The 18,162-nt window shown below is 39.5% G+C and overlaps 61 non-coding genes across 61 annotated transcripts; all 61 read left to right on the top strand.

Moving 5' to 3' along the window:
• Nucleotides 1-146: 146 nt before the first annotated feature.
• On the top strand, nucleotides 147-219 carry TRNAR-UCG (transfer RNA arginine (anticodon UCG)). Its single transcript has one exon. It is a non-coding gene; the product is annotated as a tRNA-Arg (tRNA).
• A 250-nt stretch (nucleotides 220-469) lies between these two features.
• TRNAR-UCG (transfer RNA arginine (anticodon UCG)) lies at nucleotides 470-542 on the top strand. The gene has a single exon. It is a non-coding gene; the product is annotated as a tRNA-Arg (tRNA).
• Nucleotides 543-1,279: 737 nt separating this feature from the next.
• On the top strand, nucleotides 1,280-1,352 carry TRNAR-UCG (transfer RNA arginine (anticodon UCG)). Its single transcript has one exon. It is a non-coding gene; the product is annotated as a tRNA-Arg (tRNA).
• Nucleotides 1,353-1,443: 91 nt separating this feature from the next.
• Nucleotides 1,444-1,516, top strand: TRNAR-ACG (transfer RNA arginine (anticodon ACG)). The gene has a single exon. It is a non-coding gene; the product is annotated as a tRNA-Arg (tRNA).
• Nucleotides 1,517-1,925: 409 nt separating this feature from the next.
• On the top strand, nucleotides 1,926-1,998 carry TRNAR-UCG (transfer RNA arginine (anticodon UCG)). The gene has a single exon. It is a non-coding gene; the product is annotated as a tRNA-Arg (tRNA).
• Nucleotides 1,999-2,412: 414 nt separating this feature from the next.
• Nucleotides 2,413-2,485, top strand: TRNAR-UCG (transfer RNA arginine (anticodon UCG)). Its single transcript has one exon. It is a non-coding gene; the product is annotated as a tRNA-Arg (tRNA).
• Nucleotides 2,486-2,571: 86 nt separating this feature from the next.
• On the top strand, nucleotides 2,572-2,644 carry TRNAR-UCG (transfer RNA arginine (anticodon UCG)). The gene has a single exon. It is a non-coding gene; the product is annotated as a tRNA-Arg (tRNA).
• A 91-nt stretch (nucleotides 2,645-2,735) lies between these two features.
• On the top strand, nucleotides 2,736-2,808 carry TRNAR-ACG (transfer RNA arginine (anticodon ACG)). Its single transcript has one exon. It is a non-coding gene; the product is annotated as a tRNA-Arg (tRNA).
• A 250-nt stretch (nucleotides 2,809-3,058) lies between these two features.
• TRNAR-UCG (transfer RNA arginine (anticodon UCG)) lies at nucleotides 3,059-3,131 on the top strand. The gene has a single exon. It is a non-coding gene; the product is annotated as a tRNA-Arg (tRNA).
• Nucleotides 3,132-3,217: 86 nt separating this feature from the next.
• Nucleotides 3,218-3,290, top strand: TRNAR-UCG (transfer RNA arginine (anticodon UCG)). Its single transcript has one exon. It is a non-coding gene; the product is annotated as a tRNA-Arg (tRNA).
• A 91-nt stretch (nucleotides 3,291-3,381) lies between these two features.
• On the top strand, nucleotides 3,382-3,454 carry TRNAR-ACG (transfer RNA arginine (anticodon ACG)). The gene has a single exon. It is a non-coding gene; the product is annotated as a tRNA-Arg (tRNA).
• A 250-nt stretch (nucleotides 3,455-3,704) lies between these two features.
• TRNAR-UCG (transfer RNA arginine (anticodon UCG)) lies at nucleotides 3,705-3,777 on the top strand. The gene has a single exon. It is a non-coding gene; the product is annotated as a tRNA-Arg (tRNA).
• A 414-nt stretch (nucleotides 3,778-4,191) lies between these two features.
• Nucleotides 4,192-4,264, top strand: TRNAR-UCG (transfer RNA arginine (anticodon UCG)). Its single transcript has one exon. It is a non-coding gene; the product is annotated as a tRNA-Arg (tRNA).
• A 91-nt stretch (nucleotides 4,265-4,355) lies between these two features.
• TRNAR-ACG (transfer RNA arginine (anticodon ACG)) lies at nucleotides 4,356-4,428 on the top strand. The gene has a single exon. It is a non-coding gene; the product is annotated as a tRNA-Arg (tRNA).
• Nucleotides 4,429-4,514: 86 nt separating this feature from the next.
• Nucleotides 4,515-4,587, top strand: TRNAR-UCG (transfer RNA arginine (anticodon UCG)). Its single transcript has one exon. It is a non-coding gene; the product is annotated as a tRNA-Arg (tRNA).
• A 250-nt stretch (nucleotides 4,588-4,837) lies between these two features.
• TRNAR-UCG (transfer RNA arginine (anticodon UCG)) lies at nucleotides 4,838-4,910 on the top strand. Its single transcript has one exon. It is a non-coding gene; the product is annotated as a tRNA-Arg (tRNA).
• An 86-nt stretch (nucleotides 4,911-4,996) lies between these two features.
• On the top strand, nucleotides 4,997-5,069 carry TRNAR-UCG (transfer RNA arginine (anticodon UCG)). The gene has a single exon. It is a non-coding gene; the product is annotated as a tRNA-Arg (tRNA).
• Nucleotides 5,070-5,161: 92 nt separating this feature from the next.
• TRNAR-ACG (transfer RNA arginine (anticodon ACG)) lies at nucleotides 5,162-5,234 on the top strand. The gene has a single exon. It is a non-coding gene; the product is annotated as a tRNA-Arg (tRNA).
• Nucleotides 5,235-5,320: 86 nt separating this feature from the next.
• On the top strand, nucleotides 5,321-5,393 carry TRNAR-UCG (transfer RNA arginine (anticodon UCG)). The gene has a single exon. It is a non-coding gene; the product is annotated as a tRNA-Arg (tRNA).
• Nucleotides 5,394-5,642: 249 nt separating this feature from the next.
• TRNAR-ACG (transfer RNA arginine (anticodon ACG)) lies at nucleotides 5,643-5,715 on the top strand. Its single transcript has one exon. It is a non-coding gene; the product is annotated as a tRNA-Arg (tRNA).
• An 86-nt stretch (nucleotides 5,716-5,801) lies between these two features.
• TRNAR-UCG (transfer RNA arginine (anticodon UCG)) lies at nucleotides 5,802-5,874 on the top strand. The gene has a single exon. It is a non-coding gene; the product is annotated as a tRNA-Arg (tRNA).
• A 91-nt stretch (nucleotides 5,875-5,965) lies between these two features.
• TRNAR-UCG (transfer RNA arginine (anticodon UCG)) lies at nucleotides 5,966-6,038 on the top strand. The gene has a single exon. It is a non-coding gene; the product is annotated as a tRNA-Arg (tRNA).
• An 86-nt stretch (nucleotides 6,039-6,124) lies between these two features.
• TRNAR-UCG (transfer RNA arginine (anticodon UCG)) lies at nucleotides 6,125-6,197 on the top strand. The gene has a single exon. It is a non-coding gene; the product is annotated as a tRNA-Arg (tRNA).
• A 408-nt stretch (nucleotides 6,198-6,605) lies between these two features.
• Nucleotides 6,606-6,678, top strand: TRNAR-ACG (transfer RNA arginine (anticodon ACG)). The gene has a single exon. It is a non-coding gene; the product is annotated as a tRNA-Arg (tRNA).
• An 86-nt stretch (nucleotides 6,679-6,764) lies between these two features.
• On the top strand, nucleotides 6,765-6,837 carry TRNAR-ACG (transfer RNA arginine (anticodon ACG)). Its single transcript has one exon. It is a non-coding gene; the product is annotated as a tRNA-Arg (tRNA).
• Nucleotides 6,838-6,923: 86 nt separating this feature from the next.
• TRNAR-UCG (transfer RNA arginine (anticodon UCG)) lies at nucleotides 6,924-6,996 on the top strand. The gene has a single exon. It is a non-coding gene; the product is annotated as a tRNA-Arg (tRNA).
• Nucleotides 6,997-7,082: 86 nt separating this feature from the next.
• TRNAR-UCG (transfer RNA arginine (anticodon UCG)) lies at nucleotides 7,083-7,155 on the top strand. Its single transcript has one exon. It is a non-coding gene; the product is annotated as a tRNA-Arg (tRNA).
• A 91-nt stretch (nucleotides 7,156-7,246) lies between these two features.
• On the top strand, nucleotides 7,247-7,319 carry TRNAR-ACG (transfer RNA arginine (anticodon ACG)). Its single transcript has one exon. It is a non-coding gene; the product is annotated as a tRNA-Arg (tRNA).
• Nucleotides 7,320-7,734: 415 nt separating this feature from the next.
• TRNAR-ACG (transfer RNA arginine (anticodon ACG)) lies at nucleotides 7,735-7,807 on the top strand. The gene has a single exon. It is a non-coding gene; the product is annotated as a tRNA-Arg (tRNA).
• A 732-nt stretch (nucleotides 7,808-8,539) lies between these two features.
• TRNAR-UCG (transfer RNA arginine (anticodon UCG)) lies at nucleotides 8,540-8,612 on the top strand. The gene has a single exon. It is a non-coding gene; the product is annotated as a tRNA-Arg (tRNA).
• A 249-nt stretch (nucleotides 8,613-8,861) lies between these two features.
• TRNAR-ACG (transfer RNA arginine (anticodon ACG)) lies at nucleotides 8,862-8,934 on the top strand. Its single transcript has one exon. It is a non-coding gene; the product is annotated as a tRNA-Arg (tRNA).
• Nucleotides 8,935-9,020: 86 nt separating this feature from the next.
• TRNAR-UCG (transfer RNA arginine (anticodon UCG)) lies at nucleotides 9,021-9,093 on the top strand. The gene has a single exon. It is a non-coding gene; the product is annotated as a tRNA-Arg (tRNA).
• A 92-nt stretch (nucleotides 9,094-9,185) lies between these two features.
• Nucleotides 9,186-9,258, top strand: TRNAR-ACG (transfer RNA arginine (anticodon ACG)). The gene has a single exon. It is a non-coding gene; the product is annotated as a tRNA-Arg (tRNA).
• Nucleotides 9,259-9,508: 250 nt separating this feature from the next.
• TRNAR-ACG (transfer RNA arginine (anticodon ACG)) lies at nucleotides 9,509-9,581 on the top strand. The gene has a single exon. It is a non-coding gene; the product is annotated as a tRNA-Arg (tRNA).
• Nucleotides 9,582-9,667: 86 nt separating this feature from the next.
• On the top strand, nucleotides 9,668-9,740 carry TRNAR-UCG (transfer RNA arginine (anticodon UCG)). Its single transcript has one exon. It is a non-coding gene; the product is annotated as a tRNA-Arg (tRNA).
• Nucleotides 9,741-9,990: 250 nt separating this feature from the next.
• TRNAR-UCG (transfer RNA arginine (anticodon UCG)) lies at nucleotides 9,991-10,063 on the top strand. The gene has a single exon. It is a non-coding gene; the product is annotated as a tRNA-Arg (tRNA).
• A 91-nt stretch (nucleotides 10,064-10,154) lies between these two features.
• TRNAR-UCG (transfer RNA arginine (anticodon UCG)) lies at nucleotides 10,155-10,227 on the top strand. The gene has a single exon. It is a non-coding gene; the product is annotated as a tRNA-Arg (tRNA).
• Nucleotides 10,228-10,313: 86 nt separating this feature from the next.
• On the top strand, nucleotides 10,314-10,386 carry TRNAR-UCG (transfer RNA arginine (anticodon UCG)). Its single transcript has one exon. It is a non-coding gene; the product is annotated as a tRNA-Arg (tRNA).
• An 86-nt stretch (nucleotides 10,387-10,472) lies between these two features.
• On the top strand, nucleotides 10,473-10,545 carry TRNAR-UCG (transfer RNA arginine (anticodon UCG)). The gene has a single exon. It is a non-coding gene; the product is annotated as a tRNA-Arg (tRNA).
• A 92-nt stretch (nucleotides 10,546-10,637) lies between these two features.
• TRNAR-ACG (transfer RNA arginine (anticodon ACG)) lies at nucleotides 10,638-10,710 on the top strand. The gene has a single exon. It is a non-coding gene; the product is annotated as a tRNA-Arg (tRNA).
• A 732-nt stretch (nucleotides 10,711-11,442) lies between these two features.
• On the top strand, nucleotides 11,443-11,515 carry TRNAR-UCG (transfer RNA arginine (anticodon UCG)). The gene has a single exon. It is a non-coding gene; the product is annotated as a tRNA-Arg (tRNA).
• A 249-nt stretch (nucleotides 11,516-11,764) lies between these two features.
• Nucleotides 11,765-11,837, top strand: TRNAR-UCG (transfer RNA arginine (anticodon UCG)). The gene has a single exon. It is a non-coding gene; the product is annotated as a tRNA-Arg (tRNA).
• Nucleotides 11,838-12,250: 413 nt separating this feature from the next.
• On the top strand, nucleotides 12,251-12,323 carry TRNAR-UCG (transfer RNA arginine (anticodon UCG)). Its single transcript has one exon. It is a non-coding gene; the product is annotated as a tRNA-Arg (tRNA).
• A 91-nt stretch (nucleotides 12,324-12,414) lies between these two features.
• On the top strand, nucleotides 12,415-12,487 carry TRNAR-ACG (transfer RNA arginine (anticodon ACG)). Its single transcript has one exon. It is a non-coding gene; the product is annotated as a tRNA-Arg (tRNA).
• A 574-nt stretch (nucleotides 12,488-13,061) lies between these two features.
• On the top strand, nucleotides 13,062-13,134 carry TRNAR-ACG (transfer RNA arginine (anticodon ACG)). Its single transcript has one exon. It is a non-coding gene; the product is annotated as a tRNA-Arg (tRNA).
• An 86-nt stretch (nucleotides 13,135-13,220) lies between these two features.
• TRNAR-UCG (transfer RNA arginine (anticodon UCG)) lies at nucleotides 13,221-13,293 on the top strand. Its single transcript has one exon. It is a non-coding gene; the product is annotated as a tRNA-Arg (tRNA).
• An 86-nt stretch (nucleotides 13,294-13,379) lies between these two features.
• TRNAR-UCG (transfer RNA arginine (anticodon UCG)) lies at nucleotides 13,380-13,452 on the top strand. Its single transcript has one exon. It is a non-coding gene; the product is annotated as a tRNA-Arg (tRNA).
• Nucleotides 13,453-13,701: 249 nt separating this feature from the next.
• On the top strand, nucleotides 13,702-13,774 carry TRNAR-UCG (transfer RNA arginine (anticodon UCG)). Its single transcript has one exon. It is a non-coding gene; the product is annotated as a tRNA-Arg (tRNA).
• Nucleotides 13,775-14,187: 413 nt separating this feature from the next.
• TRNAR-UCG (transfer RNA arginine (anticodon UCG)) lies at nucleotides 14,188-14,260 on the top strand. Its single transcript has one exon. It is a non-coding gene; the product is annotated as a tRNA-Arg (tRNA).
• A 906-nt stretch (nucleotides 14,261-15,166) lies between these two features.
• On the top strand, nucleotides 15,167-15,239 carry TRNAR-ACG (transfer RNA arginine (anticodon ACG)). Its single transcript has one exon. It is a non-coding gene; the product is annotated as a tRNA-Arg (tRNA).
• Nucleotides 15,240-15,648: 409 nt separating this feature from the next.
• On the top strand, nucleotides 15,649-15,721 carry TRNAR-UCG (transfer RNA arginine (anticodon UCG)). The gene has a single exon. It is a non-coding gene; the product is annotated as a tRNA-Arg (tRNA).
• Nucleotides 15,722-15,812: 91 nt separating this feature from the next.
• Nucleotides 15,813-15,885, top strand: TRNAR-ACG (transfer RNA arginine (anticodon ACG)). The gene has a single exon. It is a non-coding gene; the product is annotated as a tRNA-Arg (tRNA).
• A 250-nt stretch (nucleotides 15,886-16,135) lies between these two features.
• On the top strand, nucleotides 16,136-16,208 carry TRNAR-UCG (transfer RNA arginine (anticodon UCG)). The gene has a single exon. It is a non-coding gene; the product is annotated as a tRNA-Arg (tRNA).
• Nucleotides 16,209-16,294: 86 nt separating this feature from the next.
• On the top strand, nucleotides 16,295-16,367 carry TRNAR-UCG (transfer RNA arginine (anticodon UCG)). The gene has a single exon. It is a non-coding gene; the product is annotated as a tRNA-Arg (tRNA).
• A 91-nt stretch (nucleotides 16,368-16,458) lies between these two features.
• On the top strand, nucleotides 16,459-16,531 carry TRNAR-UCG (transfer RNA arginine (anticodon UCG)). Its single transcript has one exon. It is a non-coding gene; the product is annotated as a tRNA-Arg (tRNA).
• An 86-nt stretch (nucleotides 16,532-16,617) lies between these two features.
• Nucleotides 16,618-16,690, top strand: TRNAR-UCG (transfer RNA arginine (anticodon UCG)). The gene has a single exon. It is a non-coding gene; the product is annotated as a tRNA-Arg (tRNA).
• A 408-nt stretch (nucleotides 16,691-17,098) lies between these two features.
• Nucleotides 17,099-17,171, top strand: TRNAR-ACG (transfer RNA arginine (anticodon ACG)). Its single transcript has one exon. It is a non-coding gene; the product is annotated as a tRNA-Arg (tRNA).
• An 86-nt stretch (nucleotides 17,172-17,257) lies between these two features.
• TRNAR-ACG (transfer RNA arginine (anticodon ACG)) lies at nucleotides 17,258-17,330 on the top strand. Its single transcript has one exon. It is a non-coding gene; the product is annotated as a tRNA-Arg (tRNA).
• Nucleotides 17,331-17,416: 86 nt separating this feature from the next.
• TRNAR-UCG (transfer RNA arginine (anticodon UCG)) lies at nucleotides 17,417-17,489 on the top strand. The gene has a single exon. It is a non-coding gene; the product is annotated as a tRNA-Arg (tRNA).
• Nucleotides 17,490-17,575: 86 nt separating this feature from the next.
• Nucleotides 17,576-17,648, top strand: TRNAR-UCG (transfer RNA arginine (anticodon UCG)). Its single transcript has one exon. It is a non-coding gene; the product is annotated as a tRNA-Arg (tRNA).
• A 91-nt stretch (nucleotides 17,649-17,739) lies between these two features.
• Nucleotides 17,740-17,812, top strand: TRNAR-ACG (transfer RNA arginine (anticodon ACG)). The gene has a single exon. It is a non-coding gene; the product is annotated as a tRNA-Arg (tRNA).
• Nucleotides 17,813-18,162: the final 350 nt, after the last annotated feature.

Genomic DNA, 18,162 nt, shown 5'->3' with positions numbered 1-18,162 from the left:
AAGGGTTAACGCGTCTGCCTACGGAGCAGCAGATTCCAGGTTCGAGTCCTGGCAAGCTCTATGTTTATTTTCGTAAAAGATCTTTTATTCGTCATAAAGAATGCATAAATACAATGTTTGGAAATTTTATTTATAATACGAAGCTAGGGCTTGTGGCGTAATGGATAACGTGTCTGCCTTCGAAGCAGAAGAATCCGGGTTAGAGTCCTGGCAAGCTCGGTATTACCATTTAAAGATGATTATTAGAGTATAACGGAAGGGAAATTTATAATATTGCAATGCTTCTATAGCATTTTGATCAACCTATAGCGGGCTTGTGGCGCAATGGATAACACGTCTGCCTACGGAGCAGAAGTTTCCAGGTTCGAGTCCTTGCAAGCTCTATGTTTATTTTCGTAAAAGATCTTTTATTCGTCATAAAGAATGCATAAATACAATGTTTGGAAATTTTATTTATAATACGAAGCTAGGGCTTGTGGCGTAATGGATAACGTGTCTGCCTTCGAAGCAGAAGAATCCGGGTTAGAGTCCTGGCAAGCTCGGTATTACCATTTAAAGATGATTATTAGAGTATAACGGAAGGGAAATTTATAATATTGCAATGCTTCTATAGCATTTTGATCAACCTATAGCGGGCTTGTGGCGCAATGGATAACACGTCTGCCTACGGAGCAGAAGTTTCCAGGTTCGAGTCCTTGCAAGCTCTATGTTTATTTTCGTAAAAGATCTTTTATGCGTCATAAAGAATGCATAAATTCAATGTTTGGAAATTTTATTTATAATACGAAGCTAGGGCTTGTGACGCAATGGATAACGCGTCTGCCTTCGAAGCAGAAGATTCCCGGTTCCAGTCCTGGCAAGCTCGGGATTAACATTTAAAGATGATTATTAGAGAATAACGGAAGGGAAATTTATAATATTGCAATGCTTCAATAGCATTTTGATCAACCTCTAAAGGGCTTGTGGCGTTATGGATAACGCGTCTGCCTTCGAAGCAGAAGATTTCAGGTTCGAGTCCTGGCAAGCTCGTTATTACCATTTAAGGATGATTATTAGAGTGTAACGGAAGGGAAATTTATAATATTGCAATGCTTCTATAGCATTTTGATCAACGTATAGCGGGCTTGTGGCGCAATGAATTACGCGTGTGCCTACGGAGCAGAAGATTCCAGGTTCGAGTCCTGGCAAGGTCTATGTTTATTTTCGTAAAAGATCTTTTATGCGTCATAAAGAATGCATAAATACAATGTTTGGAAATTTTATTTATAATACGAAGCTAGGGCTTGTGGCGTAATGGATAACGTGTCTGCCTTCGAAGCAGAAGATTCCGGGTTAGATTCCTGGCAAGCTCGGTATTACCATTTAAAGATGATTATTAAAGTATAACGGAAGGGAAATTTATAATATTGCAATGCTTCTATAGCATTTTGATCAACCTATAACGGGCTTGTGGCGCAATGGATAACACGTCTGCCTACGGAGCAGAAGATTCCAGGTTCGAGTCCTGGCAAGCTCGTTATTACCATTTAAGGATGATTATTAGAGTGTAACGGAAGGGAAATTTATAATATTGCAATGCTTCTATAGCATTTTGATCAACGTATAGCGGGCTTGTGGCGCAATGAATTACGCGTGTGCCTACGGAGCAGAAGATTCCAGGTTCGAGTCCTGGCAAGCTCTATGTTTATTTTCGTAAAAGATCTTTTATGCGTCATAAAGAATGCATAAATACAATGTTTGGAAATTTTATTTATAATACGAAGCTAGGACTTGTGGCGTAATGGATAACCTGTCTGCCTTCGAAGCAGAAGATTCCAGGTTCGAGTCCTGGCAAGCTCGTTGTTTATTTTCGTAAAAGATCTTTTATGCGTCATAAAGAATGCATAAATACAATGTTTGGAAATTTTATTTATAATACGAAGCTAGGGCTTGTGGCGTAATGGATAACGTGTCTGCCTTCGAAGCAGAAGATTCCGGGTTAGATTCCTGGCAAGCTCGGTATTACCATTTAAAGATGATTATTAAAGTATAACGGAAGGGAAATTTATAATATTGCAATGCTTCTATAGCATTTTGATCAACCTATAACGGGCTTGTGGCGCAATGGATAACACGTCTACCTACGGAGCAGAAGATTCCAGGTTCGAGTCCTGGCAAGCTCGTTATTACCACTTAAGGATGATTATTAGAGTGTAACGGAAGGGAAATTTATAATATTGCAATGCTTCTATAGCATTTTGATCATCGTATAGCGGGCTTGTGGCGCAATGAATTACGCGTGTGCCTACGGAGCAGAAGATTCCAGGTTCGAGTCCTGGCAAGCTCGTTGTTTATTTTCGTAAAAGATCTTTTATGCGTCATAAAGAATGCATAAATACAATGTTTGGAAATTTTATTTATAATACGAAGCTAGGGCTTGTGGCGTAATGGATAACGTGTCTGCCTTCGAAGCAGAAGATTCCAGGTTCGAGTCCTGGCAAGCTCGTTGTTTATTTTCGTAAAAGATCTTTTATGCGTCATAAAGAATGCATAAATACAATGTTTGGAAATTTTATTTATAATACGAAGCTAGGGCTTGTGGCGTAATGGATAACGTGTCTGCCTTCGAAGCAGAAGATTCCGGGTTAGATTCCTGGCAAGCTCGGTATTACCATTTAAAGATGATTATTAAAGTATAACGGAAGGGATATTTATAATATTGCAATGCTTCTATAGCATTTTGATCAACCTATAACGGGCTTGTGGCGCAATGGATAACACGTCTGCCTACGGAGCAGAAGATTCCAGGTTCGAGTCCTGGCAAGCTCGTTATTACCATTTAAGGATGATTATTAGAGTGTAACGGAAGGGAAATTTATAATATTGCAATGCTTCTATAGCATTTTGATCAACGTATAGCGGGCTTGTGGCGCAATGAATTACGCGTGTGCCTACGGAGCAGAAGATTCCAGGTTCGAGTCCTGGCAAGCTCTATGTTTATTTTCGTAAAAGATCTTTTATGCGTCATAAAGAATGCATAAATACAATGTTTGGAAATTTTATTTATAATACGAAGCTAGGGCTTGTGGCGTAATGGATAACCTGTCTGCCTTCGAAGCAGAAGATTCCAGGTTCGAGTCCTGGCAAGCTCGTTGTTTATTTTCGTAAAAGATCTTTTATGCGTCATAAAGAATGCATAAATACAATGTTTGGAAATTTTATTTATAATACGAAGCTAGGGCTTGTGGCGTAATGGATAACGTGTCTGCCTTCGAAGCAGAAGATTCCGGGTTAGATTCCTGGCAAGCTCGGTATTACCATTTAAAGATGATTATTAAAGTATAACGGAAGGGAAATTTATAATATTGCAATGCTTCTATAGCATTTTGATCAACCTATAACGGGCTTGTGGCGCAATGGATAACACGTCTGCCTACGGAGCAGAAGATTCCAGGTTCGAGTCCTGGCAAGCTCGTTATTACCACTTAAGGATGATTATTAGAGTGTAACGGAAGGGAAATTTATAATATTGCAATGCTTCTATAGCATTTTGATCAACGTATAGCGGGCTTGTGGCGCAATGAATTACGCGTGTGCCTACGGAGCAGAAGATTCCAGGTTCGAGTCCTGGCAAGCTCGTTGTTTATTTTCGTAAAAGATCTTTTATGCGTCATAAAGAATGCATAAATACAATGTTTGGAAATGTTATTTATAATACGAAGCTAGGGCTTGTGGCGTAATGGATAACGTGTCTGCCTTCGAAGCAGAAGATTCCGGGTTAGATTCCTGGCAAGCTCGGTATTACCATTTAAAGATGATTATTAAAGTATAACGGAAGGGAAATTTATAATATTGCAATGCTTCTATAGCATTTTGATCAACCTATAACGGGCTTGTGGCGCAATGGATAACACGTCTGCCTACGGAGCAGAAGATTCCAGGTTCTAGTCCTTGCAAGCTCTATGTTTATTTTCGTAAAAGATCTTTTATACGTCATAAAGAATGCATAAATACAATGTTTGGAAATTTTATTTATAATACGAAGCTAGGGCTTGTGGCGTAATGGGTAACGCGTCTGCCTTCGAAGCAGAAGATTCCCGGTTCCAGTCCTGGCAAGCTCGGGATTAACATTTAAAGATGATTATTAGAGAATAACGGAAGGGAAATTTATAATATTGCAATGCTTCAATAGCATTTTGATCAACCTCTAAAGGGCTTGTGGCGTTATGGATAACGCGTCTGCCTTCGAAGCAGAAGATTCCAGGTTCGAGTCCTGGCAAGCTCGTTATTACCATTTAAGGATGATTATTAGAGTGTAACGGAAGGGAAATTTATAATATTGCAATGCTTCAATAGCCTTTTGATCAACACCTAACGGGCTTGTGGCGCAAGGGTTAACGCGTCTGCCTACGGAGCAGCAGATTCCAGGTTCGAGTCCTGGCAAGCTCTATGTTTATTTTCGTAAAAGATCTTTTATTCGTCATAAAGAATGCATAAATACAATGTTTGGAAATTTTATTTTTAATACGAAGCTAGGGCTTGTGGCGTAATGGATAACGTGTCTGCCTTCGAAGCAGAAGATTCCGGGTTAGAGTCCTGGCAAGCTCGGTATTGCCATTTAAAGATGATTATTAGAGTATAACGGAAGGGAAATTTATAATATTGCAATGCTTCTATAGCATTTTGATCAACCTATAGCGGGCTTGTGGCGCAATGAATTACGCGTGTGCCTACGGAGCAGAAGATTCCAGGTTCGAGTCCTGGCAAGCTCTATGTTTATTTTCGTAAAAGATCTTTTATGCGTCATAAAGAATGCATAAATACAATGTTTGGAAATTTTATTTATAATACGAAGCTAGGGCTTGTGGCGTAATGGATAACGTGTCTGCCTTCGAAGCAGAAGATTCCAGGTTCGAGTCCTGGCAAGCTCGTTGTTTATTTTCGTAAAAGATCTTTTATGCGTCATAAAGAATGCATAAATACAATGTTTGGAAATTTTATTTATAATACGAAGCTAGGGCTTGTGGCGTAATGGATAACGTGTCTGCCTTCGAAGCAGAAGATTCCGGGTTAGAGTCCTGGCAAGCTCGGTATTACCATTTAAAGATGATTATTAGAGTATAACGGAAGGGAAAATTTATAATATTGCAATGCTTCAAAAGCATTTTGATCAACCTATAGCGGGCTTGTGGCGCAATGGATAACGCGTCTGCCTACGGAACAGAAGATTCCAGGTTCGAGTCCTGGCAAGCTCGTTGTTTATTTTCGTAAAAGATCTTTTATGCGTCATAAAGAATGCATAAAAACACTGTTTGGAAATTTTATTTATAATACGAAGCTAGGTCTTGTGGCGTAATGGATAACGTGTCTGCCTTCGAAGCAGAAGATTCCAGGTTCGAGTCCTGGCAAGCTCGTTGTTTATTTTCGTAAAAGATCTTTTAGGCGTCATAAAGAATGCATAAATACAATGTTTGGAAATTTTTTTATAATACGAAGCTAGGGCTTGTGGCGTTATGGATAACGCGTCTGCCTTCGAAGCAGAAGATTCCCGGTTCCACTCCTGGCAAGCTCGGGATTAACATTTAAAGATGATTATTAGAGAATAACGGAAGGGAAATTTATAATATTGCAATGCTTCAATAGCATTTTGATCAACCTCTAACGGGCTTGTGGCGCAATGGATAACGCGTATGCCTACGGAGCAGAAGATTCCAGGTTCGAGTCCTGGCAAGCTCGTTGTTTATTTTCGTAAAAGATCTTTTATGCGTCATAAAGAATGCATAAATACAATGTTTGGAAATTTTATTTATAATACGAAGCTAGGGCTTGTGGCGTAATGGATAACGTGTCTGCCTTCGAAGCAGAAGATTCCGGGTTAGATTCCTGGCAAGCTCGGTATTACCATTTAAAGATGATTATTAAAGTATAACGGAAGGGAAATTTATAATATTGCAATGCTTCTATAGCATTTTGATCAACCTCTAACGGGCTTGTGGCGTTATGGATAACGCGTCTGCCTTCGAAGCAGAAGATTCCAGGTTCGAGTCCTGGCAAGCTCGTTGTTTATTTTCGTAAAAGATCTTTTATGCGTCATAAAGAATGCATAAAAACACTGTTTGGAAATTTTATTTATAATACGAAGCTAGGTCTTGTGGCGTAATGGATAACGTGTCTGCCTTCGAAGCAGAAGATTCCAGGTTCGAGTCCTGGCAAGCTCGTTGTTTATTTTCGTAAAAGATCTTTTAGTCGTCATAAAGAATGCATAAATACAATGTTTGGAAATTTTTTTATAATACGAAGCTAGGGCTTGTGGCGTTATGGATAACGCGTCTGCCTTCGAAGCAGAAGATTCCCGGTTCCACTCCTGGCAAGCTCGGGATTAACATTTAAAGATGATTATTAGAGAATAAAGGAAGGGAAATTTATAATATTGCAATGCTTCAATAGCATTTTGATCAACACCTAACGGGCTTGTGGCGCAAGGGTTAACGCCTCTGCCTACGGTGCAGCAGATTCCAGGTTCGAGTCCTGGCAAGCTCTATGTTTATTTTCGTAAAAGATCTTTTATGCTTCATAAAGAATGCATAAATACAATGTTTTGAATTTTTATTTATAATACGAAGCTAGGGCTTGTGGCGCAATGGATAACGCGTCTGCCTACGGAGCGGAAGATTCCAGGTTCGAGTCCTGGCAAGCTCGTTGTTTATTTTCGTAAAAGATCTTTTATGCGTCATAAAGAATGCATAAAAACACTGTTTGGAAATTTTATTTATAATACGAAGCTAGGGCTTGTGGCGCAATGGATAACGCGTCTGCCTACGGAGCGGAAGATTCCAGGTTCGAGTCCTGGCAAGCTCGTTGTTTATTTTCGTAAAAGATCTTTTATGCGTCATAAAGAATGCATAAAAACACTGTTTGGAAATTTTATTTATAATACGAAGCTAGGGCTTGTGGCGTAATGGATAACGTGTCTGCCTTCGAAGCAGAAGATTCCAGGTTCCAGTCCTGGCAAGCTCGTTGTTTATTTTCGTAAAAGATCTTTTATGCGTAATAAAGAATGCATAAATACAATGTTTGGAAATTTTATTTATAATACGAAGCTAGGGCTTGTGGCGTAATGGATAACGTGTCTGCCTTCGAAGCAGAAGATTCCGGGTTCGAGTCCTGGCAAGCTCGGTATTACCATTTAAAGATGATTATTAGAGTATAACGGAAGGGAAATTTATAATATTGCAATGCTTCAATAGCATTTTGATCAACCTCTAACGGGCTTGTGGCGCAATGGATAACGCGTCTGCCTACGGAGCAGAAGATTCCTGGTTCGAGTCCTGGCAAGCTCGTCGGTTATTTTTGTAAAAGATCTTTTATGCGTCATAAAGAATGCATAAATACAATGTTTGGAAAATTTTTTTATAACACGAAGCAAGGGCTTGTTGCGTAATGGGTAACGCGTCTGCCTTCGAAGCAGAAAATTCCAGGTTCGAGTCCTGGCAATCTCGGCATTACCATTTGAAGATGATTATTAGAGAATAACGGAAGGGAAATTTATAATATTGCAATGCTTCAATAGCATTTTGATCAAGCTCTAACGGGCTTGTGGCGTTATGGATAACGCGTCTGCCTTCGAAGCAGAAGATTCCGGGTTAGTGTCCTGGCAAGCTCGGTATTACCATTTAAAGATGATTATTAGAGTATAACGGAAGGGAAAATTTATAATATTGCAATGCTTCAAAAGCATTTTGATCAACCTATAGCGGGCTTGTGGCGCAATGGAAAACGCGTCTGCCTACGGAGCAGAAGATTCCAGGTTCGAGTCTTGGCAAGCTCGTTGTTTATTTTCGTAAAAGATCTTTTATGCGTCATAAAGAATGCATAAATACAATGTTTGGAAATTTTATTTATAATACGAAGCTAGGGCTTGTGGCGCAATGCATAACGCGTCTGCCTTCGAAGCAGAAGATTCCGGGTTAGATTCCTGGCAAGCTCGGTATTACCATTTAAAGATGATTATTAGAGTATAACGGAAGGGAAATTTATAATATTGCAATGCTTCTATAGCATTTTGATCAACCTATAGCGGGCTTGTGGCGCAATGAATTACGCGTGTGCCTACGGAGCAGAAGATTCCAGGTTCGAGTCCTGGCAAGCTCTATGTTTATTTTCGTAAAAGATCTTTTATGTGTCATAAAGAATGCATAAATACAATGTTTGGAAATTTTATTTATAATACGAAGCTAGGGCTTGTGGCGCAATGCATAACGCGTCTGCCTTCGAAGCAGAAAATTCCAGGTTCGAGTCCTGGCAAGCTCGGTATTACCATTTAAAGATGATTATTAGAGTATAACGGAAGGGAAATTTATAATATTGCAATGCTTCTATAGCATTTTGATCAACCTATAGCGGGCTTGTGGCGCAATGAATTACGCGTGTGCCTACGGAGCAGAAGATTCCAGGTTCGAGTCCTGGCAAGCTCTATGTTTATTTTCGTAAAAGATCTTTTATGCGTCATAAAGAATGCATAAATACAATGTTTGGAAATTTTATTTATAATGCGAAGCTAGGGCTTGTGGCGTAATGGATAACGTGTCTGCCTTCGAAGCAGAAGATTCCAGGTTCGAGTCCTGGCAAGCTCGTTGTTTATTTTCGTAAAAGATCTTTTATGCGTCATAAAGAATGCATAAATACAATGTTTGAAAATTTTATTTATAATACGAAGCTACGGCTTGTGGCGTAATGGATAACGTGTCTGCCTTCGAAGCAGAAGATTTCGGGTTAGATTCCTGGCAAGCTCGGTATTACCATTTAAAGATGATTATTAGAGTATAACGAAGGGAAATTTATAATATTGCAATGCTTCTATAGCATTTTGATCAACCTATAGCGGGCTTGTGGCGCAATGGATAACGCGTCTGCCTACGGAGTAGAAGATTCCAGGTTCGAGTCCTGGCAAGCTCGTTGTTTATTTTCGTAAAAGATCTTTTATGCGTCATAAAGAATGCATAAATACAATGTTTGGAAATTTTATTTATAATACGAAGCTAGGGCTTGTGGCGTAATGGATAACGTGTCTGCCTTCGAAGCAGAAGATTCCGGGTTAGAGTCCTGGCAAGCTCGGTATTACCATTTAAAGATGATTATTAGAGTATAACGGAAGGGAAAATTTATAATATTGCAATGCTTCAAAAGCATTTTGATCAACCTATAGCGGGCTTGTGGCGCAATGGATAACGCGTCTGCCTACGGAGCAGAAGATTCCAGGTTCGAGTCCTGGCAAGCTTGTTGTTTATTTTCGTAAAAGATCTTTTATGCGTCATAAAGAATGCATAAATACAATGTTTGGAAATTTTATTTATAATACGAAGCTAGGGCTTGTGGCGCATTGCATAACGCGTCTGCCTTCGAAGCAGAAAATTCCAGGTTCGAGTCCTGGCAAGCTCGGTATTACCATTTAAAGATGATTATTAGAGTATAACGGAAGGGAAATTTATAATATTGCAATGCTTCTATAGCATTTTGATCAACCTCTAACGGGCTTGTGGCGCAATGGATAACGCGTATGCCTACGGAGCAGAAGATTCCAGGTTCGAGTCCTGGCAAGCTCGTTGTTTATTTTCGTAAAAGATCTTTTATGCGTCATAAAGAATGCATAAATACAATGTTTGGAAATTTTATTTATAATACGAAGCTAGGGCTTGTGGCGTAATGGATAACGTGTCTGCCTTCGAAGCAGAAGATTCCGGGTTAGATTCCTGGCAAGCTCGGTATTACCATTTAAAGATGATTATTAAAGTATAACGGAAGGGAAATTTATAATATTGCAATGCTTCTATAGCATTTTGATCAACCTATAGCGGGCTTGTGGCGCAATGGATAACACGTCTGCCTACGGAGCAGAAGATTCCAGGTTCGAGTCCTTGCAAGCTCTATGTTTATTTTCGTAAAAGATCTTTTATACGTCATAAAGAATGCATAAATACAATGTTTGGAAATTTTATTTATAATACGAAGCTAGGGCTTGTGGCGTAATGGATAACGTGTCTGCCTTCGAAGCAGAAGATTCCAGGTTCGAGTCCTGGCAAGCTCGTTATTACCATTTAAGGATGATTATTAGAGTGTAACGGAAGGGAAATTTATAATATTGCAATGCTTCAATAGCATTTTGATCAACCTCTAACGGGCTTGTGGCGTTATGGATAACGCGTCTGCCTTCGAAGCAGAAGATTCCAGGTTCGAGTCCTGGCAAGCTCGTTGTTTATTTTCGTAAAAGATCTTTTATGCGTCATAAAGAATGCATAAAAACACTGTTTGGAAATTTTATTTATAATACGAAGCTAGGTCTTGTGGCGTAATGGATAACGTGTCTGCCTTCGAAGCAGAAGATTCCAGGTTCGAGTCCTGGCAAGCTCGTTGTTTATTTTCGTAAAAGATCTTTTATGCGTCATAAAGAATGCATAAATACAATGTTTGGAAATTTTATTTATAATACGAAGCTAGGGCTTGTGGCGTAATGGATAACGTGTCTGCCTTCGAAGCAGAAGATTCCGGGTTAGAGTCCTGGCAAGCTCGGTATTACCATTTAAAGATGATTATTAGAGTATAACGGAAGGGAAAATTTATAATATTGCAATGCTTCAAAAGCATTTTGATCAACCTATAGCGGGCTTGTGGCGCAATGGATAACGCGTCTGCCTACGGAGCAGAAGATTCCAGGTTCGAGTCCTGGCAAGCTCGTTATTACCATTTAAGGATGATTATTAGAGTGTAACGGAAGGGAAATTTATAATATTGCAATGCTTCAATAGCATTTTGATCAACCTCAAACGGGCTTGTGGCGCAATGAATTACGCGTGTGCCTACGGAGCAGAAGATTCCAGGTTCGAGTCCTGGCAAGCTCGTTGTTTATTTTCGTAAAAGATCTTTTATGCGTCATAAAGAATGCATAAAAACACTGTTTGGAAATTTTATTTATAATACGAAGCTAGGGCTTGTGGCGCAATGCATAACGCGTCTGCCTTCGAAGCAGAAAATTCCAGGTTCGAGTCCTGGCAAGCTCGGTATTACCATTTAAAGATGATTATTAGAGTACAACGGAAGGGAAATTTATAATATTGCAATGCTTCTATAGCATTTTGATCAACCTATAGCGGGCTTGTGGCGCAATGAATTACGCGTGTGCCTACGGAGCAGAAGATTCCAGGTTCGAGTCCTGGCAAGCTCTATGTTTATTTTCGTAAAAGATCTTTAATGCGTCATAAAGAATGCATAAATACAATGTTTGGAAATTTTATTTATAATGCGAAGCTAGGGCTTGTGGCGTAATGGATAACGTGTCTGCCTTCAAAGCAGAAGATTCCAGGTTCGAGTCCTGGCAAGCTCGTTGTTTATTTTCGTAAAAGATCTTTTATGCGTCATAAAGAATGCATAAATACAATGTTTGGAAATTTTATTTATAATACGCGGCTAGGGCTTGTGGCGTAATGGATAACGTGTCTGCCTTCGAAGCAGAAGATTCCGGGTTAGATTCCTGGCAAGCTCGGTATTACCATTTAAAGATGATTATTAGAGTATAACGAAGGGAAATTTATAATATTGCAATGCTTCAATAGCATTTTGATCAACCTATAACGGGCTTGTGGCGCAATGAATTACGCATGTGCCTACGGAGCAGAAGATTCCAGGTTCGAGTCCTGGCAAGCTCTATGTTTATTTTCGTAAAAGATCTTTTATGCGTCATAAAGAATGCATAAATACAATGTTTGGAAATTTTATTTATAATACGAAGCTAGGGCTTGTGGCGTAATGGATAACGTGTCTGCCTTCGAAGCAGAAGATTCCGGGTTAGAGTCCTGGCAAGCTCGGTATTACCATTTAAAGATGATTATTAGAGTATAACGGAAGGGAAATTTATAATATTGCAATGCTTCAATAGCATTTTGATCAAGCTCTAACGAGCTTGTGGCGCAATGCATAACGCGTCTGCCTTCGAAGCAGAAAATTCCAGGTTCGAGTCCTGGCAAGCTCGGTATTACCATTTAAAGATGATTATTAGAGTATAACGAAGGGAAATTTATAATATTGCAATGCTTCAATAGCATTTTCATCAACCTATAACGGGCTTGTGCCGCAATGAATTACGCGTGTGCCTACGGAGCAGAAGATTCCAGGTTCGAGTCCTGGCAAGCTCTATGTTTATTTTCGTAAAATATCTTTTATGCGTCATAAAGAATGCATAAATACAATGATTGGAAATTTTATTTATAATACGAAGCTAGGGCTTGTGGCGTAATGGATAACGTGTCTGCCTTCGAAGCAGAAGATTCCGGGTTAGAGTCCTGGCAAGCTCGGTATTACCATTTAAAGATGATTATTAGAGTATAACGGAAGGGAAATTTATAATATTGCAATGCTTCTATAGCATTTTGATCAAGCTCTAACGGGCTTGTGGCGCAATGGATAACGCGTCTGCCTACGGAGCAGAAGATTCCAGGTTCGAGTCCTGGCAAGCTCGTTGTTTATTTTTGTAAAATATCTTTTATGCGTCATAATGAATGCATAAATACAATGTTTGGAAAATGTTTTTAAAACACGAAGCAAGGGCTTGACGCGTAATGGGTAACGCGTCTGCCTTCGAAGCAGAAGATTCCAGGTTCGAGTCCTGGCAAGCTCGTTATTACCATTTAAGGATGATTATTAGAGTGTAACGGAAGGGAAATTTATAATATTGCAATGCTTCAATAGCATTTTGATCTACACCTAACGGGCTTGTGGCGCAAGGGTTAACGCCTCTGCCTACGGAGCAGCAGATTCCAGGTTCGAGTCCTGGCAAGCTCTATGTTTATTTTCGTAAAAGATCTTTTATGCTTCATAAAGAATGCATAAATACAATGTTTGGAAATTTTATTTATAATACGAAGCTAGGGCTTGTGGCGTAATGGATAACGTGTCTGCCTTCGAAGCAGAAGATTCCGGGTTAGAGTCCTAGCAAGCTCGGTAATACCATTTAAAGATGATTATTAGAGTATAACGGAAGGGAAAATTTATAATATTGCAATGCTTCAATAGCATTTTGATCAACCTCTAACGGGCTTGTGGCGCAATGGATAACGCGTCTGCCTACGGAGCAGAAGATTCCAGGTTCGAGTCCTGGCAAGCTCGTTGTTTATTTTCGTAAAAGATCTTTTATGCGTCATAAAGAATGCATAAATACAATGTTTGGAAATTTTATTTATAATACGAAGCTAGGGCTTGTGGCGTAATGGATAACGTGTCTGCCTTCGAAGCAGAAGATTCCAGGTTCGAGTCCTGGCAAGCTCGTTGTTTATTTTCGTAAAAGATCTTTTATGCGTCATAAAGAATACATAAATACAATGTTTGAAAATTTTATTTATAATACGAAGCTAGGGCTTGTGGCGTAATGGATAACGTGTCTGCCTTCGAAGCAGAAGATTCCGGGTTAGATTCCTGGCAAGCTCGGTATTACCATTTAAAGATGATTATTAGAGTATAACGAAGGGAAATTTATAATATTGCAATGCTTCAATAGCATTTTGATCAACCTATAACGGGCTTGTGGCGCAATGAATTACGCGTGTGCCTACGGAGCAGAAGATTCCATTTTCGAGTCCTGGCAAGCTCTATGTTTATTTTCGTAAAAGATCTTTTATGCGTCATAAAGAATGCATAAATACAATGTTTGAAAATTTTATTTATAATACGAAGCTAGGGCTTGTGGCGTAATGGATAACGTGTCTGCCTTCGAAGCAGAAGATTCCGGGTTAGAGTCCTGGCAAGCTCGGTATTACCATTTAAAGATGATTATTAGAGTATAACGGAAGGGAAATTTATAATATTGCAATGCTTCAATAGCATTTTGATCAAGCTCTAACGGGCTTGTGGCGCAATGCATAACGCGTCTGCCTTCGAAGCAGAAAATTCCAGGTTCGAGTCCTGGCAAGCTCGGTATTACCATTTAAAGATGATTATTAGAGTATAACGAAGGGAAATTTATAATATTGCAATGCTTCAATAGCATTTTCATCAACCTATAACGGGCTTGTGCCGCAATGAATTACGCGTGTGCCTACGGAGCAGAAGATTCCAGGTTCGAGTCCTGGCAAGCTCTATGTTTATTTTCGTAAAATATCTTTTATGCGTCATAAAGAATGCATAAATACAATGATTGGAAATTTTATTTATAATACGAAGCTAGGGCTTGTGGCGTAATGGATAACGTGTCTGCCTTCGAAGCAGAAGATTCCGGGTTAGAGTCCTGGCAAGCTCGGTATTACCATTCAAAGATGATTATTAGAGTATAACGGAAGGGAAATTTATAATATTGCAATGCTTCAATAGCATTTTGATCAAGCTCTAACGGGCTTGTGGCGCAATGCATAACGCGTCTGCCTTCGAAGCAGAAAATTCCAGGTTCGAGTCCTGGCAAGCTCGGTATTACCATTTAAAGATGATTATTAGAGTATAACGGAAGGGAAATTTATAATATTGCAATGCTTCAATAGCATTTTGATCAAGCTCTAACGGGCTTGTGGCGCAATGCATAACGCGTCTGCCTTCGAAGCAGAAAATTCCAGGTTCGAGTCCTGGCAAGCTCGGTATTACCATTTAAAGATGATTATTAGAGTATAACGAAGGGAAATTTATAATATTGCAATGCTTCAATAGCATTTTCATCAACCTATAACGGGCTTGTGCCGCAATGAATTACGCGTGTGCCTACGGAGCAGAAGATTCCAGGTTCGAGTCCTGGCAAGCTCTATGTTTATTTTCGTAAAAGATCTTTTATGCGTCATAAAGAATGCATAAATACAATGTTTGGAAAATTTTTTTATAACACGAAGCAAGGGCTTGTTGCGTAATGGGTAACGCGTCTGCCTTCGAAGCAGAAAATTCCAGGTTCGAGTCCTGGCAATCTCGGCATTACCATTTGAAGATGATTATTAGAGAATAACGGAAGGGAAATTTATAATATTGCAATGCTTCAATAGCATTTTGATCAAGCTCTAACGGGCTTGTGGCGTTATGGATAACGCGTCTGCCTTCGAAGCAGAAGATTCCGGGTTAGTGTCCTGGCAAGCTCGGTATTACCATTTAAAGATGATTATTAGAGTATAACGGAAGGGAAAATTTATAATATTGCAATGCTTCAAAAGCATTTTGATCAACCTATAGCGGGCTTGTGGCGCAATGGAAAACGCGTCTGCCTACGGAGCAGAAGATTCCAGGTTCGAGTCTTGGCAAGCTCGTTGTTTATTTTCGTAAAAGATCTTTTATGCGTCATAAAGAATGCATAAATACAATGTTTGGAAATTTTATTTATAATACGAAGCTAGGGCTTGTGGCGCAATGCATAACGCGTCTGCCTTCGAAGCAGAAGATTCCGGGTTAGATTCCTGGCAAGCTCGGTATTACCATTTAAAGATGATTATTAGAGTATAACGGAAGGGAAATTTATAATATTGCAATGCTTCTATAGCATTTTGATCAACCTATAGCGGGCTTGTGGCGCAATGAATTACGCGTGTGCCTACGGAGCAGAAGATTCCAGGTTCGAGTCCTGGCAAGCTCTATGTTTATTTTCGTAAAAGATCTTTTATGCGTCATAAAGAATGCATAAATACAATGTTTGGAAATTTTATTTATAATACGAAGCTAGGGCTTGTGGCGTAATGGATAACGTGTCTGCCTTCGAAGCAGAAGATTCCGGGTTAGATTCCTGGCAAGCTCGGTATTACCATTTAAAGATGATTATTAAAGTATAACGGAAGGGAAATTTATAATATTGCAATGCTTCTATAGCATTTTGATCAACCTATAACGGGCTTGTGGCGCAATGGATAACACGTCTGCCTACGGAGCAGAAGATTCCAGGTTCGAGTCCTGGCAAGCTCGTTATTACCATTTAAGGATGATTATTAGAGTGTAACGGAAGGGAAATTTATAATATTGCAATGCTTCTATAGCATTTTGATCAACGTATAGCGGGCTTGTGGCGCAATGAATTACGCGTGTGCCTACGGAGCAGAAGATTCCAGGTTCGAGTCCTGGCAAGCTCTATGTTTATTTTCGTAAAAGATCTTTTATGCGTCATAAAGAATGCATAAATACAATGTTTGGAAATTTTATTTATAATACGAAGCTAGGGCTTGTGGCGTAATGGATAACCTGTCTGCCTTCGAAGCAGAAGATTCCAGGTTCGAGTCCTGGCAAGCTCGTTGTTTATTTTCGTAAAAGATCTTTTATGCGTCATAAAGAATGCATAAATACAATGTTTGGAAATTTTATTTATAATACGAAGCTAGGGCTTGTGGCGTAATGGATAACGTGTCTGCCTTCGAAGCAGAAGATTCCGGGTTAGATTCCTGGCAAGCTCGGTATTACCATTTAAAGATGATTATTAAAGTATAACGGAAGGGAAATTTATAATATTGCAATGCTTCTATAGCATTTTGATCAACCTCTAACGGGCTTGTGGCGGTATGGATAACGCGTCTGCCTTCGAAGCAGAAGATTCCAGGTTCGAGTCCTGGCAAGCTCGTTGTTTATTTTCGTAAAAGATCTTTTATGCGTCATAAAGAATGCATAAAAACACTGTTTGGAAATTTTATTTATAATACGAAGCTAGGTCTTGTGGCGTAATGGATAACGTGTCTGCCTTCGAAGCAGAAGATTCCAGGTTCGAGTCCTGGCAAGCTCGTTGTTTATTTTCGTAAAAGATCTTTTAGGCGTCATAAAGAATGCATAAATACAATGTTTGGAAATTTTTTTATAATACGAAGCTAGGGCTTGTGGCGTTATGGATAACGCGTCTGCCTTCGAAGCAGAAGATTCCCGGTTCCACTCCTGGCAAGCTCGGGATTAACATTTAAAGATGATTATTAGAGAATAAAGGAAGGGAAATTTATAATATTGCAATGCTTCAATAGCATTTTGATCAACACCTAACGGGCTTGTGGCGCAAGGGTTAACGCCTCTGCCTACGGAGCAGCAGATTCCAGGTTCGAGTCCTGGCAAGCTCTATGTTTATTTTCGTAAAAGATCTTTTATGCTTCATAAAGAATGCATAAATACAATGTTTTGAATTTTTATTTATAATACGAAGCTAGGGCTTGTGGCGCAATGGATAACGCGTCTGCCTACGGAGCGGAAGATTCCAGGTTCGAGTCCTGGCAAGCTCGTTGTTTATTTTCGTAAAAGATCTTTTATGCGTCATAAAGAATGCATAAAAACACTGTTTGGAAATTTTATTTATAATACGAAGCTAGGGCTTGTGGCGCAATGGATAACGCGTCTGCCTACGGAGCGGAAGATTCCAGGTTCGAGTCCTGGCAAGCTCGTTGTTTATTTTCGTAAAAGATCTTTTATGCGTCATAAAGAATGCATAAAAACACTGTTTGGAAATTTTATTTATAATACGAAGCTAGGGCTTGTGGCGTAATGGATAACGTGTCTGCCTTCGAAGCAGAAGATTCCAGGTTCCAGTCCTGGCAAGCTCGTTGTTTATTTTCGTAAAAGATCTTTTATGCGTAATAAAGAATGCATAAATACAATGTTTGGAAATTTTATTTATAATACGAAGCTAGGGCTTGTGGCGTAATGGATAACGTGTCTGCCTTCGAAGCAGAAGATTCCGGGTTCGAGTCCTGGCAAGCTCGGTATTACCATTTAAAGATGATTATTAGAGTATAACGGAAGGGAAATTTATAATATTGCAATGCTTCAATAGCATTTTGATCAACCTCTAACGGGCTTGTGGCGCAATGGATAACGCGTCTGCCTACGGAGCAGAAGATTCCTGGTTCGAGTCCTGGCAAGCTCGTCGGTTATTTTTGTTAAAGATCTTTTATGCGTCATAAAGAATGCATAAATACAATGTTTGGAAAATTTTTTTATAACACGAAGCAAGGGCTTGTTGCGTAATGGGTAACGCGTCTGCCTTCGAAGCAGAAAATTCCAGGTTCGAGTCCTGGCAATCTCGGCATTACCATTTGAAGATGATTATTAGAGAATAACGGAAGGGAAATTTATAATATTGCAATGCTTCAATAGCATTTTGATCAAGCTCTAACGGGCTTGTGGCGTTATGGATAACGCGTCTGCCTTCGAAGCAGAAGATTCCGGGTTAGTGTCCTGGCAAGCTCGGTATTACCATTTAAAGATGATTATTAG

Source organism: Phalangium opilio, unplaced genomic scaffold (assembly GCF_054372755.1).
Source record: "Phalangium opilio isolate 3A_F unplaced genomic scaffold, DU_Popi_V2 ptg000037l_1, whole genome shotgun sequence".
Classification (NCBI taxonomy): Eukaryota; Metazoa; Arthropoda; class Arachnida; order Opiliones; family Phalangiidae; genus Phalangium; species Phalangium opilio.
This window is presented reverse-complemented; position numbering and strand designations above follow the sequence as displayed.